Consider the following 15,799-nt stretch of genomic DNA (forward strand, 5'->3'; position numbering starts at 1 on the left):
CCAAATAGGAGAATTTCTCTCACTGCTGGGATTTTAGTAGAGTTATTCTTCAGCAAGAAGTTATTCTCCTTTACAGAAAGAGCTTTTGGTTTGCTGTAGGGCCTTGATAAAAATTTAACTCCTAGCTATGCAAAACCAGGTAACCATATGCTCTGAGTTACTTTTTATGTATGATCTGTGTGTGTCTATTCCACTTAGCGAAACTTCCTCAAGTGGAATTATACAAGGGTTAGGTCTCAACAGGCCCTGCAGGTACAGATAAGTTGCGTCAGGCTATGACTCACATTTGTCATATGTCTACATCTGCCATACTATATTAAGCCAAATTCTCAATTAGTCAATGTTTAGGCCAAGAGAGTAAGTGACTTCTTCAATTTTCAAAGGCTATATACCCCCATCCCAGGCTGTGACCTAGAGATGAAAACAAATTCTGATTCAGCCCAGCCTAAAATGACAGGAGAAAGCACACCTCCACTTGAAACGTGAAAGAAGTCCAAAATTTTGTTTTTGCTTGTAAACTGCATTACAGTAATGATACCAGCACACACACACACACACACACACACACACACACACACACACACAAATTCAACCAGGAGCATTGAAAAATGTACAACATCAGAGAGTATGAGTGAAAATTACCATGAGAGAAAAAGATCAAAGGGAAGATGGAAAGAAGGCTTAAGAAGAATGTGAGATGGTTCAATGGAAGAAAAAAATAAAAAATGACATTTTGGAGTTCCTGTCGTGACTCAGTGGTTAACGAATCTGACCAGGAACCATGAGGTTGCAGGTTCGATTCCTGGCCTCGCTCAGTGGGGTAAGGATCCAGCATTGCCATGAGCTGTGGTGTAGGTCGCAGACTTGGCTCGGATCCTGCATTGGTGCAGGCCGGCGACTATGGCTCTGATTCAGCCCCTAGCCTGGGAACCCCCATATGCTTGCAAGAGCAGCCCTAGAAAGGGCAAAAAGACCAAAAAAAAACCAAAAAACAAAAAACAAAACATTTTATGTACGTCAACATTATAAAGACCATATATGACAAGCCTGCAGCTAACTTATTACCCAATGGTGAAAAACTGAAAGCTTTTCCTGTAAGCTTTCACCACTTTGACATAATATTGACCTTGGTAATTGAAAGCCCTAGCCAGAATAATTAGGCAAGAAAAAGAAATAAAAGGCATCCAAATCAGAAAGCAAGAAGTAAAACTCACTATTTGCAGATGACATATCATGTATAGAAAACTTTAAAGATTCTACCAAAAAAACTTTTAGAAAGAATAAACAAATTCAGTAAATGTAGAGGATACAAAATTAATATGTAAAAACCAGTCGCATTTCTATACACTAACAATAAAGCATCAGAAAGAGATATTAAGAAAACAATCCCATTTATAACTATAGCTCAGTTAACTTATTCCAGGGGAATTTCTTGAAGGAATGTCTGATAGTTTTTCTGAAGAAATTCCTGGAATAGAAGGGGGTGTAGAAGAAATGAGATGAGTATCTAGATTTAATAAAAATCTTAGTGATACTGAATTCTTTTTTTTTTTTTTTTTAGGGCTGGATCTCGAGGTTCCCAGACTAGGGGCTGCTGAATCAGAGCCATAGTCGCTGGCCTGCACCTCAGCCACAGCAACTCCAGATCTAAGCTGTGTCTGTGACCTACACTACAGCTCATGGCAACGCAGGATCCTTAAACCTACTGAACGAGGTCAGGGATCGAACCCGTGTCCTCAGGGGCTTATCAGATTCATTTCTGCTGAGCCACAATGGGAACTCCAGGGATGCTGAATTCTTAATGCTCTGCCAGTTCCAGAAGTTATGGAGACCTTCCAGGATATGGCCCAGAACCCTATAGAGAAGTTGAAATAACAGAATAATCCAATGAGTACCATGGTGCATAATACTGATACTTCCACCAGGTCTCTTAAGTTCCTTAAATTCTTTTTTTTGGGGGGGCTCGGGGAGCGCTGTACCTGTGGTGTATGGAAGTTCCCCGACTAGGGATCGAATAGGAGCCACAGTGGCTGGCCGCAGCTGCAGCTACAGCTACAGCAACACCAGATCAGAGACACATCTGCAACCTACACCACAGCTCATGACAGATCCTTAACCCACTGAGTGAGACCAGGGATTGAACCGGCATCCTCATGGATGCTAGTCAGGTTCCTTAACCACTGAGTCACGAAGGGAACTCTTTTTTTTAATTTTTTTCGGTCTTTTTAGGGCCATACCTGTGACATATGGAGGTTCCCAGGCTAGGGGTTGAATCAAAGCTGTAGCTGCCGGCCTACACCACAGCCACAGCAATGCTGGATCCTTAACCCACTGAAAGACGCCGGAGATTGAACCTATGTCCTCATGGATACTAGTTGGGTTCATTAACCACTGAGCCACAACAGGAGCTCCCAAATTCTATTTTTGGATCCCAGAGCTTTAAGGAGATTTTTCTTTCAATAACCAGCACCTGTAGCTCTTTTTCCACTAGACTATCCTTGGAAGGGTCTGGGAAGTTCCTTGCCTCTAAGCCAGTGACTGATGGATTTGGGATTTGGAAAGCACCATGCTCCTTGCCTTGGGTCAAGCCAGTGCTGAGGAACCAACTACACCCCAGAGATCTCCCTCGAGATACTGAATCGCTGTAAAACTTTGCCTGGAAACATGTCTTTATTTGGCGTCCTCCCCTTCCATTTCCTGATCTCATCTCTTTATCACAGGTTTTCCCTTGGGATTACTTCATTCATAAGTCTCCTGTACAGTGCTCCCTGACTTAAGTGGTTTTTTGGGGGCAGTTGACTTAAGATACTTATGAATATGTTCAATAAATGCCCAGTTAAATTTGAAAGCCAAACCTAATGTCTTTAAGTAAATAAAGATTTTGCTGAAAGAAAAATAACCTAGGTCACTTAAATTAAGTTCACAATAACACAATCAGCAAATATCTGACATTCTAATCAACGGAAATTATAAAATTTATACACATATGCTATGTGAAAAAGATACAAAACAGTAATGAATGCAGATGGTAATTCACGATTTTTTTTCATAACTAATGTTTTTGTTGGTTTTTTACAATTTGTTGCTCTCTATGAGTCCACTAGGGCTGCCATAACAAGGTACCTACCATAGATTGGATAGCTTAAACAATAGAAATTTATTTTCTCATAGTTCTGGATCCTGGAAGTCCAAGAGCAAGGTATCAGCAGTTTTGATTTATTTCTAAGGCTTCCCTCCTTGTTTTGCAGATGGCTGCCTTCTCACTGTGTCTGCATATTCTTGGTGTCTCTGTGTGTTCAAATTTCCTCTTCTTATAAGGACATCAGTCAGGTTATATTTGGCCAACCCTATCTTTTAGCTCACTCTCTAAAAAACCCTATCTGGAGTTCCTGTCGTGGCTCAGTGGTTAATGAATCCGACTAGTACCTATGAGGATGTAGGTTCCATCCTTGACCTCGATCAGTGAGTTAAGGATCTGGTGTTGCCATGAGCTGCGGTGTAGGTTACAGATGAAGCTTGGATCTGGTGTTGCTGTGGCTATGGCATAGGCTGGCAGCTACAGCTGCGATTCAACCCCTAGCTTGGGAATCTCCATATGCCACAGGTGTGGCCTTAAAAAGACAAAAGACAAAAAAAAAAAAAAAAAAAAAAAGCCCTATCTTCAAATACATTCACCTTCTGAAATACTAGGGGTTAGGTTTTCAACATGTGAATAGGGGGCACAATTTAGCCCCTAACCATTCTATGTGGCGTAAGAATTTCAAGTGTGAAATATTTCTTGTTATACTTTGAATAGAAAATGGCTTAATCAGAGAGAGGAACATATGATTCATTTACATACGTAAAGCTGAAGTTTGGTTTAAGGCTATGAAGTTATTTTGATTTGTCCTTAAATCTTCTTTTGTTAAAGTATTTATTTTGATAACAAAATGGTTGAGGCCACTTGTGTAGAATTTGAGTGGGGATTTGAATTACCTGGTGGGAATACAGGCATCTTTTTAAAAAGAATATTTTATAGACGTATAGTTGATTTACAAGTTTTATATCAATTTCTTCTTTACAGCAAAGTGATTCAGTTATAAGTATATATATATATTCCATCATCTTTTTATTATTTTATATTACATAAGCCCCCATGAAGAAGTCAGAAATAGGCTAGGTGATAATTAAGATCTTACAATGTGGTGAAGGGCATAATTTTATAATTATACTGTAGGTTTGATTTACTATCAAGTAATCTCACCTCTGTTCTCATCCAAAATACAATTGAAGTGGTTTTTGTTTTGTTTTGTTTTGTTTTGTTTTGTTTTGTTTTTTTGTCTTTTTGCTATTTCTTTGGGCCGCTCCCGCAGCACATGGAGGTTCCCAGGCTAGGGATCGAATCGGAGCTGTAGCCACTGGCCTATGCCAGAGCCACAGCAACACGGGGTCCGAGCCGCGTCTGCGACCTAAACCACCTGCGACCTAAACCACAGCTCACGGCAACGCTGGATCGTTAACCCACTGAGCAAGGGCAGGGACCAAACCCGCAACCTCATGTTTCCTAGTCGGATTCGTTAACCACTGCCCCACGACAGGAACTCCTGAAGTGTTTTTTAAAACATAAAGTTGGTGAGAGACCATTGAAAGACTAGTTTAACCCTATAGGTACAGAATCATCAGGAGTCAAATGCTCATATCTGATATTTTGGGGTCACCCCAATGATTAAGCACCCCCAATTACCTAAGTGCAACAAAAGGCAAAGTAGACATGGAGAGGTGGGCTGGGCTATGGTGTAGATAAGCCATCAATATTACCTACAACCCAGACTTTTGCTGAGAAAATGACTGAAGTACTTACCTAGAATTTCCTTCCTCATTGTCATGTAAATGTTTTAACCAACTTCTTTATTTTGTATCTCTTTCCACCAAGATTGCATATGCATTAGTGTTGTCTGATCTTTGTAATTATTTTGTGGATTGCAATGCATCAGAATAAAATTGCTGCAAAACTTTAAAAAAAGGAAAAGGAATAGTTGTTAAGTAAGTGGTTTGAGGACTGGAGCTTGAATGAAGGGAGAGATTTTATTGACCTGGTTTGGGGAGTAGAATATTTTCATTTGTACAAGGATGAGTAATTTTAAAGTTTGATAGACACATTTTGCATTGTGTTTTAGTTTTCTTTTATTTTGAAGTGTGGATCTGGGAAATGGTAAGGTGGAATGTGGTGGATATGTGTCTCTTATTTTGGCTACTCGTGATTGTAAGACCCTTACTGATCTGGGAGAGACAGCAGTGAGTGATGGCTTGAGGTGAGATCTTAATTCCTTGCTGAGGAAGTGAACCTGGGTAGCTTGGATGAAAACCGGGAATCCTAGCTACTAGGCCAGCTAGAAGCTAAAAGCAGAATTGCCCTGATTTTTACTCCAGTTGTAAACAAGAATGTTTTGGAGTTCCCATAGTGGCACAGTGGAAACGAATCCGACTAGAAACCATGAGGTTGCGAGTTCCATCCCTGGCCCTGCACAGTGGGTTAAGGATCCAGCTTTGCCATGAGCTGTGGTGAAGGTCACAGATGTGGCTTGGATCCCGTGTTGCTGTGACGCTGGTGTAGGCCAGCAGCTGAAGCTCCGACTGGACCCCTAGCCCAGGAAGCTCCATATGCCGCCCATGCGGCCCTAAAAAGACAAAAAACCAAAACAACAACAACAACAACAAAAAATGTTTCAAGGAGGCAAAGACTGTAAAAACAGGTCCAAAGTTTATTATTAGATACATGGCACAACATGTGGGAGAGCACACAGAGAAGGAATTTATTTATTTAAGACAGAAGTGAAGCAGTAATACACACCCAGAGCGGAGTGTGGGTGTGGGCATCCCCCTGAATAAGGAACACACCAGACGAGGTGATTTAAATCACTTATATGGGGCACTTCTTCCAGGTCTTTGTTTTCCTTTGGTCAGTTATCTTGTTTTATTTCTCACACCTGAATGGACCCAGGGCCCTCCCCGAGGGCTCATCTTTTGGCTAAGAAGTTTTCCAGAGCAAAGGGTTATGGGGTGGCTAACAGGACTTATCATGGCCTGGCATACCTTCTTTTTGATACCGAGGAATCTTTCTGCACATGTGTCTCATTGACCCCAGGAATGACTGATGTGGTCGTCTTATCTTTTTATCGAGATGAGAGCTCAGCTCCTGCCGTCAACTTTCTCTTTGAGGTGTCAAAGAGAAGCAAAGCCCAATTCACTCAGCCTAGTTCTCAGCTGTTCTCAGCCAGTGAGGACCATCTACCTCTTACCTTATTACTTTTTGAGGGAATTTCTACACTGCACCCATTGTAGGAAAACCAAGGATGCCTAGGCTCTGACTGCCAAAGCAGAAGAGTCAGGTAGACTTAAAAGTCATGGTGGGGGTGGGGGCGGGGGGAGGAACAGTGGGAGATGATGGAGGTTAAGCTAATAAGACGCATGCCACAAGGCTTTTGAATCTTGGGAAAATGGTTGGGGGTTTCACAATTTTGAGTTGACAATAGCTGTGGCAGGATGACACCTGTGTTCTCAGTTTAGTGCCAGTAGCTTGGTCTAACCTACAGGTTTAGCCTATGGTTTGAACTTGCGTGTTGTTTTTGAGCTGTCTCCCTTGGTTCAGCCCTTTTCTGAGCCTAGTTATCTGGTCTTCCTGTGATTTGAATTTTTTTTTTTTTTTTGCCACACATGCTGCATGTGGAAGTTCCTAGGCCAGGGCCTGAACCCACACCACAGCAGTGACACTAGGCACTGCAGTGACAACATTGGGTCCTTAATTGCTGTGCCGCAAGAGAACTCCCTGTCTTCCAATGAATTTTAATAGTTACCCCAAAGCCTTCCAAATACTCTGCTGTTTGCATGAGTTAGCCAAATTCTTTTGCTCTAGCTTTTAGTCATACATTTTGACTAATAAACTCTCTTTCAACACTCATTCTCTCATTTTTCCCTCCTACTGTTCCAAGGCTAATTCTTTCATCTGGGCCTAGAAATCTTTCTTTTCCTATTTTTTCTGGAATTATCTCACTTTGGGTATCCTCCTTCCCATGGGTGGCTGAGCAAGGACACTGCTAACTAATATCTGCCTGAGGGCACTTTCCTTTGCCTTCCAGTAAGGGGCAGTCTTTTGGTCCACCCTCTGCCACTTTGGCCTCATTCCTCTGTCTTTACCACTTCGTCATCCTTCCTGTTTTATCTCTGGGCCTCTTCTTCCTTATTTATAAACTTCCTTATTTATTAAACTGGGTATCATCTAAGGCACCCATTCCAAATGTGATGAATTCAATTATCTGCAGCCATGTTCCAAGGCTCAGCCCAAGAGCGGCCATTCCTCTCTCTCTTAAAACCACCTGAAAAGAACCCATTCTGTCCAATCAAGACAAATGTCTTGATGATGTCTTTTTATTTCTGGACCTACTCTCTCTCCTGTGTACCATCCTCTCTACAAACATTGATTGTACCATTGTTACCCTAATCTGTTTGTATTGAAGTCTCAAGAGCACCTTGGGTACCTTACTAATGCCCACCAAGTTTCATCTTCAACATTTCTCATCTTTGTTTTCTAAAAAAAAACACCTTCCTTTTTATTTTCTGTCACTTCCTTCTTTCAGACCATCTTCATTTGACGTTAGGATAATTTCTAAAATAATTGTCTTTCTTCGAATGATCTTTGCCCTAATTTTTCTTGCACACAGACAGTAAAGATTAACGATCAAAATAAAATGAACACAATATGAATATTTAATAATTAGATATTCATTTACCTTAAACATTTTCCTTTTTCGAATTATTATTATGTCATTCTGGCATAAATTTCTTAGGGAGAAGCTGATCAATAAGCATCAAGTGTGAACTGATTCTCTCTCTGATATTCTTGAGCATAGTAGAGGGATTTTTCTGAAAGATAAGGAGGTTAAAATTTTGTACAACAGAGGACTTTTTCTTATTCAGTCAATGGCTAGGATATTCCTTTCATAGCTGCAATGCAATTGGATTTTAGAACTAGAAAGGATCATAAAAGTTATTTAGATCAGTTCTCTCAATAAGTAAGAAAACTAAAACATAAAAAAGGTGAAATCATTTGTCAAAATAAAGCTAAAATTTAACTCCCTACAATTTGCCTCCCAAACCTAACATTCCTTTATTTTTATTTTTAAATTTTGCTTAAGAAACATAACATAAAATGAACCTCAATTATTTTTGTCTGTTTCTGTTTTTTTTCTATTTTTTGTTTCTATTTTTAATTAAAAGATTCTTTAAATTCCTTTTTTTTTCTTTTTAGGGTCACACCCAGGGCATATGGAAGTGCCCAGGCTAGGGGTTGAATCAGACCTACAGCTGCTGACCTACACCACAGCCACAGCAATGCAGGATCTGAGCTGTGTCTGTGACCTACACCACAGCTCATGGCAATGCAGGATCTCTGACCCACTAAGCAAGGCCAGGGATTGAACCTGCATCCTCATGGATACTAGTCAGATTTGTTTCTGCTGTGCCACAACAGGAACTCCAAAGATTCTTTAAATTCTATAGTGATTTACAATTTTCAAAAGTTTCGTACACATTATTTCACATAATCCCAAAATAACCGTTCTTTTTCACCCTATCCCTATATTGATCTCTCTTCCCTCTCCCCAGTGGTAGCCACTAGTTTGTTCTCTATATTGGAGTCTACTTCTTTTTTGTTTTATTCACTAGTTTATTTATTTTTTAGATCCCACATAAAAATTATATCATACAGTAGTTGCCTTTCTCTGTTTGACATATTTCACTTAGCATAACGCCCTCCAAGTCAATCCACACTGCTACAAATTGCAAAATTTCATCAATATATATAAAATATATATATATATAATATTTTTTAATGGATGAGTAGTATTCCATTGTGTATGTGTACATATATACCACATCTTTTTTATCTGTTTTTCTGTTGATGGATACTTAGGTTGCCTTCATAGCTTGGCAATTGTAAATAGTACTGCTATGAACATTGAGGTGCATGTATCTTTTGTATCAGTGTTTTTGTTTCTTTTGGATACACATCCACAAGTAGAATTGTTGCATCATATGGTAGTTCTATTTTTAGTTTTAAATCTCCATACTATTCTCCATTTTGATTGCACCAATTTACATTCCCCAAGTGTTCCTTTTTCTCCACATCCTTGCCAACACTTGTTATTTGTGTTCTTTTTGATGACAGACATTCTGACTGATGTGAGATGATATTTAATTGCTTTGATTTGCATTTCCCTGATGATTTGTGATGTTGAGGATCTTTTCATGTGCCTGTTTGTCATCTGCATTTCCCCTTTGAAAAAAATGTCTATTCAGTTCTTCTGCCCATTTTTTAATCAGGTTTTTTTGTTTGTTTGTTTTTTAATGTTCAGTTATACGAGCTGTTTATATATGTTGGCTATTAATCCCTTATCAGTCACATTGTTTGCAAATCTTTTCTCCCATTTAATAGTTTGCCTTTTGTTTTGTTGATGATTTCCTATGCTATGCAAAAGATTTTAGGCCCCATTTGTTTCTTTTTGCTTTTATTTACTTTACTTTTGGAGACAGATTCAAAAAGATATTGCTGCAGTTTATGTCAAAGAATGCTGTTTGTTTTCCTCTAGGAGTTTTATAGTATCTCATCTTACATTTAGGTCTTTAATACGTTTCTAATTTGTATTTCTTTCATTTCTTTTTCTTCTCTAATTGTTGTGGCTAGGACTTCAAAAACTATGCTAAAAAAAAGTGGTAAGTGTGGGAGTTCCCTTGCAGTGCAGCAGGTTAAGGATCCGGTATTGTCACTGCAGTGGCTCAGGTTGCTGCTATGGCACAGGCTTAATCCCTGGTCTGAGAACTTTCACATGCTGAGGGCACAACCAAAATAAAAAGTGGTGAGAGTGGAAATTCTTGTCTTGATCTTAGAGGAAAGGCTTTCAGCATTTTATTTCAGCTTTTCACCATTGAGTGTGATGTTAGCTATGGGTTTGTTATACATGTCCTTTATTATGTTGTGGTATGTTCCCTCTATGCCCACTTTCTGGAGAGGTTTTTATTTTTTAATCATAAATGGATGTTGAAGTTTATCAAAAGATTTTTCTGTATCTATTGAGATGATCAAATGGTTTTTATCCTTCAATTTGTTAATGAGGTATATCACATTGATTGATTTGCAGCTATTGAAAAATCCTTGCATCCCTGGGATAAATCCCACCTGATAATTGTGTATGAACTTTTAATGTAAAGTTGGATTTGGTTTGCTAATATTTTGTTGAAGATTTTTGCATCTATTATCATTCGTGATATTGGCTGGTAATTTTCTTTTTTGTGATATTTTTGCATGGTTTTGGCGTCAGGGTGACAGAGGCCTCATAAAATGAGTTTTGAAGTATTCCTACTTCTGCAGTTTTTTTGGAAGTTTGAGGCTAGATATTAACTCTTCTCTAAATATTTGATAGAATTCACCTAGTAAGACATCTGGGCCTAGATTTTTTTTGCTGTTGTTGGAAGTTTTAAAAATTACTGATTCAGTTTCATAACTGGCAGTTGGTCTGTTCATATTTTCTATTTCTTCCTGATTCAGTCTTAGGAGATTGTACTTTTCTGGCAATTTGTTAATTTCTTCTAGGCTGTCCATTTTATTGGCATATCGTCTTTCATAGTAGTTCCTCATGATTTTTCCCCCCTGTGGTGTTGGTTATAACTTTTCTCTCTCTCTTCTTTTCATTTTTGGCTGTACCCAGGCATATGGAAGTGCTTTGGCCAGGGATTGAATTCAAGGCACAGCTGTGATCTCCATCACAGCTGTGGTAATGCTGGATCCCTAACCCACTGCACCAGGCCAAAGACCAAATCTGCACTTCCACAGAGACAACACCTGATCCTCAACCCACTGTGACACAGTGGGAACTCCATAGCTTTTCTTTTTAAATTTCCAATTTTAATAATTTTGGCACTTTCCCTTATTTGTCTTTTTCTTCCCCTTTTTTTCTTGATTAGACTGGGCAAGGGTTTGTCAATTTTGTTTACCTTTTCAAAGAATTAAATTTAGTTTTATTGATCTTTTCTATTGTTTTTTAGTCTCTATTTCATTTATGTCTGCTCTGATCTTTCTTTCTTTCCTTCTACTAACTTTGGGTTTTGTTTGTTATTCTTTCTCTAGTTACTTTTGATGAAGGGATTAGGTTCTTTCATTGGAGAAATAGCCAGGAGAATAACAGTTCCCTGGTTGTCTTAATAATTGAAAACGCATGTAAAATATCTTTGCAAGTGATATTGATCACAAGACCAAATTAAATTAGAAAATTTTTCAACTAAAATGAATTTATAGTTTGTCTGTGAGCATGACTGTATGGATGAAATAGGGGCCAGAATTAAATCAGAAAAAAAGGAAGGAGGGATTCATTCACTCACAGCTATATAGACTTATTTAAAATAAACCTCTAAGGCAAGGCTTTTCAAACTTTAGTATGTCTCACCGAAGGGCTTGTTTTTTCGTTTTGTTTTGTTTTTAAGTGGCTGCAGCCACAGAGTATGGAAGTTACTGGGCCAGGGATTAAATCAGGGCCACAGCTGTGACCTGCACCACAGCTGTGGCAATGCTGGATCATTTAACCCAATGGAATCGAACTTGTGCCTCTGTGGCCCCCTAGACAAATGCAGTTGGATTCTTAACGCACTGTGCCATGGCAGGAACTCCCTGAAGGTCTTGTTAAAACACAGATTTTTATCACCCCCTACCCTCACCACCACTTCCTAATTGTATAGCTTGGTGTTGGTGCTAGGAATTTTCATTTCAAAGAAGGTGAATTATTGTTGAAATTGCTAGTCGGAGGACCGCAATTTGAGAACCACCGCCATGATAGTACTTGTCAACCTTGATTTTACCTTGGGATCCCCTGCAGAGCTTTAAAATGGGGACCTGCTGTATAGCAGAGAGAACTTTACCCAATAGTCTATGATAATCTACGTGGGAAAAGAATCTGAAAAAGAATGGATGTGTGTATGTGTATAACTGAATCACTTTGTAGTACAGCAGAAATCATTACAACATTGTAAATCAACTATGGTAAAAAATTTAAATTGAAAAAGAAAAAAGATGCTGATGTCTGGGTCCCATCCCCAGAGTTTCTGATTTCATGGTCTGAATATCAGGACTTTAAAAAATAACATAGGTGATTTTAACATGCAAATGTTAAAAATAACTTCCCCAGGGAGTATCCATCCTGGTATATTTTAGAAAAGAGGTATGCATTTATTTATATAATAAATATCAATTGAACATCCACTATAACCCCGGACTGTTGAAGGTGCTTGAGAAAAAGATATAAAGAAGACAGGGAGGAAGACTGCCATCGTGGTAACTAATGAAGTGACCAGCAGAGAGCTGCTATGTGGAGGGTATTGAGGTTTTAAGTGAGAAAAATCTTCATTAAGGAACTTGAACTTTGTTTTGAAGAATGAGAATGTTTTATGGGCAAAGAATAGGGGTACGCACATTTCAAGGAAAGACTGGGGTTGAGAAGGGACACCGTATGTGTTCACAGGTATTCTCAGGTAGCTGGAACCTGGTGTAGGTGGTGTGTAAGGAAGTAGGGAAGTGATCTGGAATGAGGTGTTCATGTTTGAACTTCATCCTTTGGTCCCTGGAGAGCTATCTGAAGATTCTAGGAGGAAAGTAATAAAAACAGATTTGGTGGCGTTCCCATTGTGGCTCAGGGGAAATGAATCCAACTAGCATCCATGAGGATGCAGGTTTGATCCCTGGCCTTCCTCAGTGGGCCTTAAGATCCTTGAGATCCAGAGGTGCCATGAGCTGTGGTATAGATCGCAGATGCGGCTCGGATCTGGCGTTACAATGGCTGTGGTGTAGGCCAGCGGCTACAACTCCAATTCAGCCCCTAGCCTGGGAACTTCCATATGCCATGGGTGTAGCCCTAAAAAGACAAAATAAACTAATAAGTAAGTAAATTAACTAATTAAAAATAGATTTGGTCACTGGCTACGTCAAACTGTTGGGAGATCTACCTGATTGAATGATCTAAATAGAATGATCTCTATCTTGAGATTATATCTAGAATATTCTCCAGATAAACAATCAAGACACAGGCATGTCCTAGAATAATAGAATAATCAAGGCACCGGCTTCCTTCTCTTAGCTAATCCCCAAACTTCTGATTTAACTTTTGAAGGAAAAGTAGGATGTATTTGTTTTCATTCCAAGTGTAGCTGTTTTGGACTTTGAAAATGTGGGTGGAAAAAGTTAATGGAGAGAAAGAAGACACCAGAAAAGAAGAAAAAAGAATAAAATGAGATGGAAACGACACTGAGGTTTGAACCAGCACAAAAGTCACTGTTAAAAATTAAAGCTGTAAAAACGAGTTTCCCATCTGATTCTGGTCCTCCTCTAAAGCCTGCTCCCTGGAAGGCCAAAGGCCACATCTAGTGGCCTGCACTGCCACCTGCAGGCAAAAGTCCTGAAACAGGGACCGTGAATCCCAGTTTGAATTTTATCCTTGCTTTGATATAACCAGAATATGCCTTGTATACCATCAGTTTGCCCACAAGTTGGACCATCCTGTTACTTCTTTTTCCTTCTATTTCTATCTAGCTTTTGAAGGACTATTTTTCATGAATCTTGAAAGGTACTTCCCCCTCGCCCCCATTTTCACATTTCTAAAATCAAGATTTGTTTGGAAATGTCAGTTTAATGAGCAGATTTACTTTCCTTTGCCATACATGAAGGTGCATCTTACAATTGATATCATTTTATACTAGAAGAAATATGGCAATTTTTAGTTTGCATATATTGGAGGTGTGGCCAGATGCAAAAGACATGGTTAAATGTGAAAGATCTGCTGTCACCTTGAATCTCTAGTATTTCTTCTTTCTTAAATTCTGGATCTCCATTATTTACTAGTTATTTGATTTTTGGCAAGTTAATGATCTCTCTGAGTCTCAATTTATTCATCCTTAATATTACATATCTTACATGGTTTTGTGAGAGTTAAATGAGATAAAATATACAGTCCTTGAATGGTTCCTACATGGTACGTTAACTCAATAAATAACTATCATCATATACACATTAAAGTCTCAAAACTGTTAGCACCTCCTGCTACTATCTGAGTTGAAAAATATCCAGACAAAAACACTGTTATTCTAAGAATATGCTATTGAATCCCAAATGCAAACTTGTGTGGTTTCATCCTTGGAATTTATGACAATGAGTGCTGAGTGACTTGCTTTATGTTGATGACAACAGGCAGGAGAGTTCAGATGGTATTTTGGGGGGCGTTTATTTTAAGTGCACCTATTTGGATGTTTAAAGTCTTAAGCTGAACTTACCTATCTTATAGCCCACTATAATTCAAAACCTCCTGTCACCACACTGTGTTTTTCACTGTGCCCTTAAAACTACCCTGCCTGATTTCTGCTTTATTCTGATAAACCTGGCAGTACAGAGCCCAGCCTTTTAAGTAAAACTGCTTTTCCAGTATTTAAGGCAGCTGAACATAAATGAAATTGAAATTGACAATGATAGCAGGTAATGCTATTGCTGCCTGCTGGATGCTGTTTGTAACTCTTCCTAGCAATCACAGGATAAAATAAAACCCCATGCTGAAGGGCAGCTTCTCTAATTGCTGCCACGGGACATAAGCAGCCTGGTCTTGAAGCCTCCGTTAGCTCTGCAGGGGGACGGCTCTGTGGAGCGCCCCAATGGGGATGGAGCTCATAAAGATGTCTTGGAAAAGGCTTTCATGTTTGCCAAGTGGCTGCCCCTTGAACTGCCTAATATCTCTTCTTTCTTAAACTCTATGACATTGTACAGTTCAAGTTCTTAGCCCACGTCCCAAGGAGAGAGTAGCAGCAATAGAAATCAAAGCTTTCCAGGGTGACTGGCCCACGCTTTCTCTTCTTGCTACATCATTGTAGTTTTGGAGGTTATGTTGGGATGAGATGCTGAAGCAGGAAAGATGGGGATTTTCATATGCTCCCCCTACCCAGCCACTGCCTCCCTATGTTGATCTGCCTCTACCCCTGACTCTTTTACAAAGCTATATATATATAGCTTACCTATATATTTAGCTTTTTAGGGCTGCACCCTCAGCATTTGGAAATGCCCAGGCTAGGGGGGGTCAAACGGAGCTGTAGTCGCTGGCCTACACCACAGCCACAGCAACGCTGGATCCAAGCCGCATCTGCGACCCTACGCCACAGCTCTCACGGCAATGCTGGATCCTTAACCCATTTTAAGGCCAGGGATCGAATCTGTGTCCTCATGGACATAGATAGATCTGTTAACCACTGAGCCACGACAGGAACCCCAAGCTCATTTTATACACCGACATTCCAAATAGATTAAGAATCTTGCTAGTATGTGATGAAGTCATGTTTGGAATCCAGGTCGCTATGATGTCAACACATGTACACACACATTCATGTGTGTGTTTTACTTGAACAGTCCTGTCTCATCATTTTCCCCACCCCACGCAAGAAACACACCTGCATCCATATCCACCCTCCCTGTAGACGTTTTTGCAGATGGAATACATGTTTATACTATTAAAATACGTATGTTAACACTTGCTAATTTATTTAAGCTCTGGAACAGCCTGGTGAGATAAAACCATTGGGCCTGTTTATAAATAAACTACTGTACACCTGAAACTAACACAACATTATAAAGCAGTTATAGTTTAACTTAAAAGAATTTTTGAAAAAAGAATAGTCAGATCATATCTAGAGCCTTTTATCACAGTGGTGTGAAAATGTGTGTTGGGTTTTTAGCAACAAGCTTATT

The 15,799-nt window shown here is 39.4% G+C and overlaps 1 long non-coding RNA gene across 1 annotated transcript in view; it reads right to left on the reverse strand.

Annotated features, from left to right (window-relative positions):
• Positions 1 to 4,840: 4,840 nt before the first annotated feature.
• Positions 4,841 to 15,799, reverse strand: part of LOC146401787 (uncharacterized) — a 90,759-nt gene continuing 79,800 nt past the window's right edge. The window contains exons 5-6 of the long non-coding RNA XR_014809308.1: positions 7,767 to 7,899; positions 4,841 to 4,991 (exon numbers count right to left, since the gene is read on the reverse strand). This is a non-coding gene — a long non-coding RNA (uncharacterized LOC146401787). The remainder of the gene's footprint in view (positions 4,992 to 7,766; positions 7,900 to 15,799) is intronic.

Source organism: Sus scrofa, chromosome 7, assembly GCF_054392235.1.
Source record: "Sus scrofa isolate SSC_HxYL_T2T_F1_AM1 chromosome 7, Sscrofa_HxYL_maternal_Yorkshire_Landrace_v2.0, whole genome shotgun sequence".
In the NCBI taxonomy this organism is placed as follows: Eukaryota; Metazoa; Chordata; class Mammalia; order Artiodactyla; family Suidae; genus Sus; species Sus scrofa.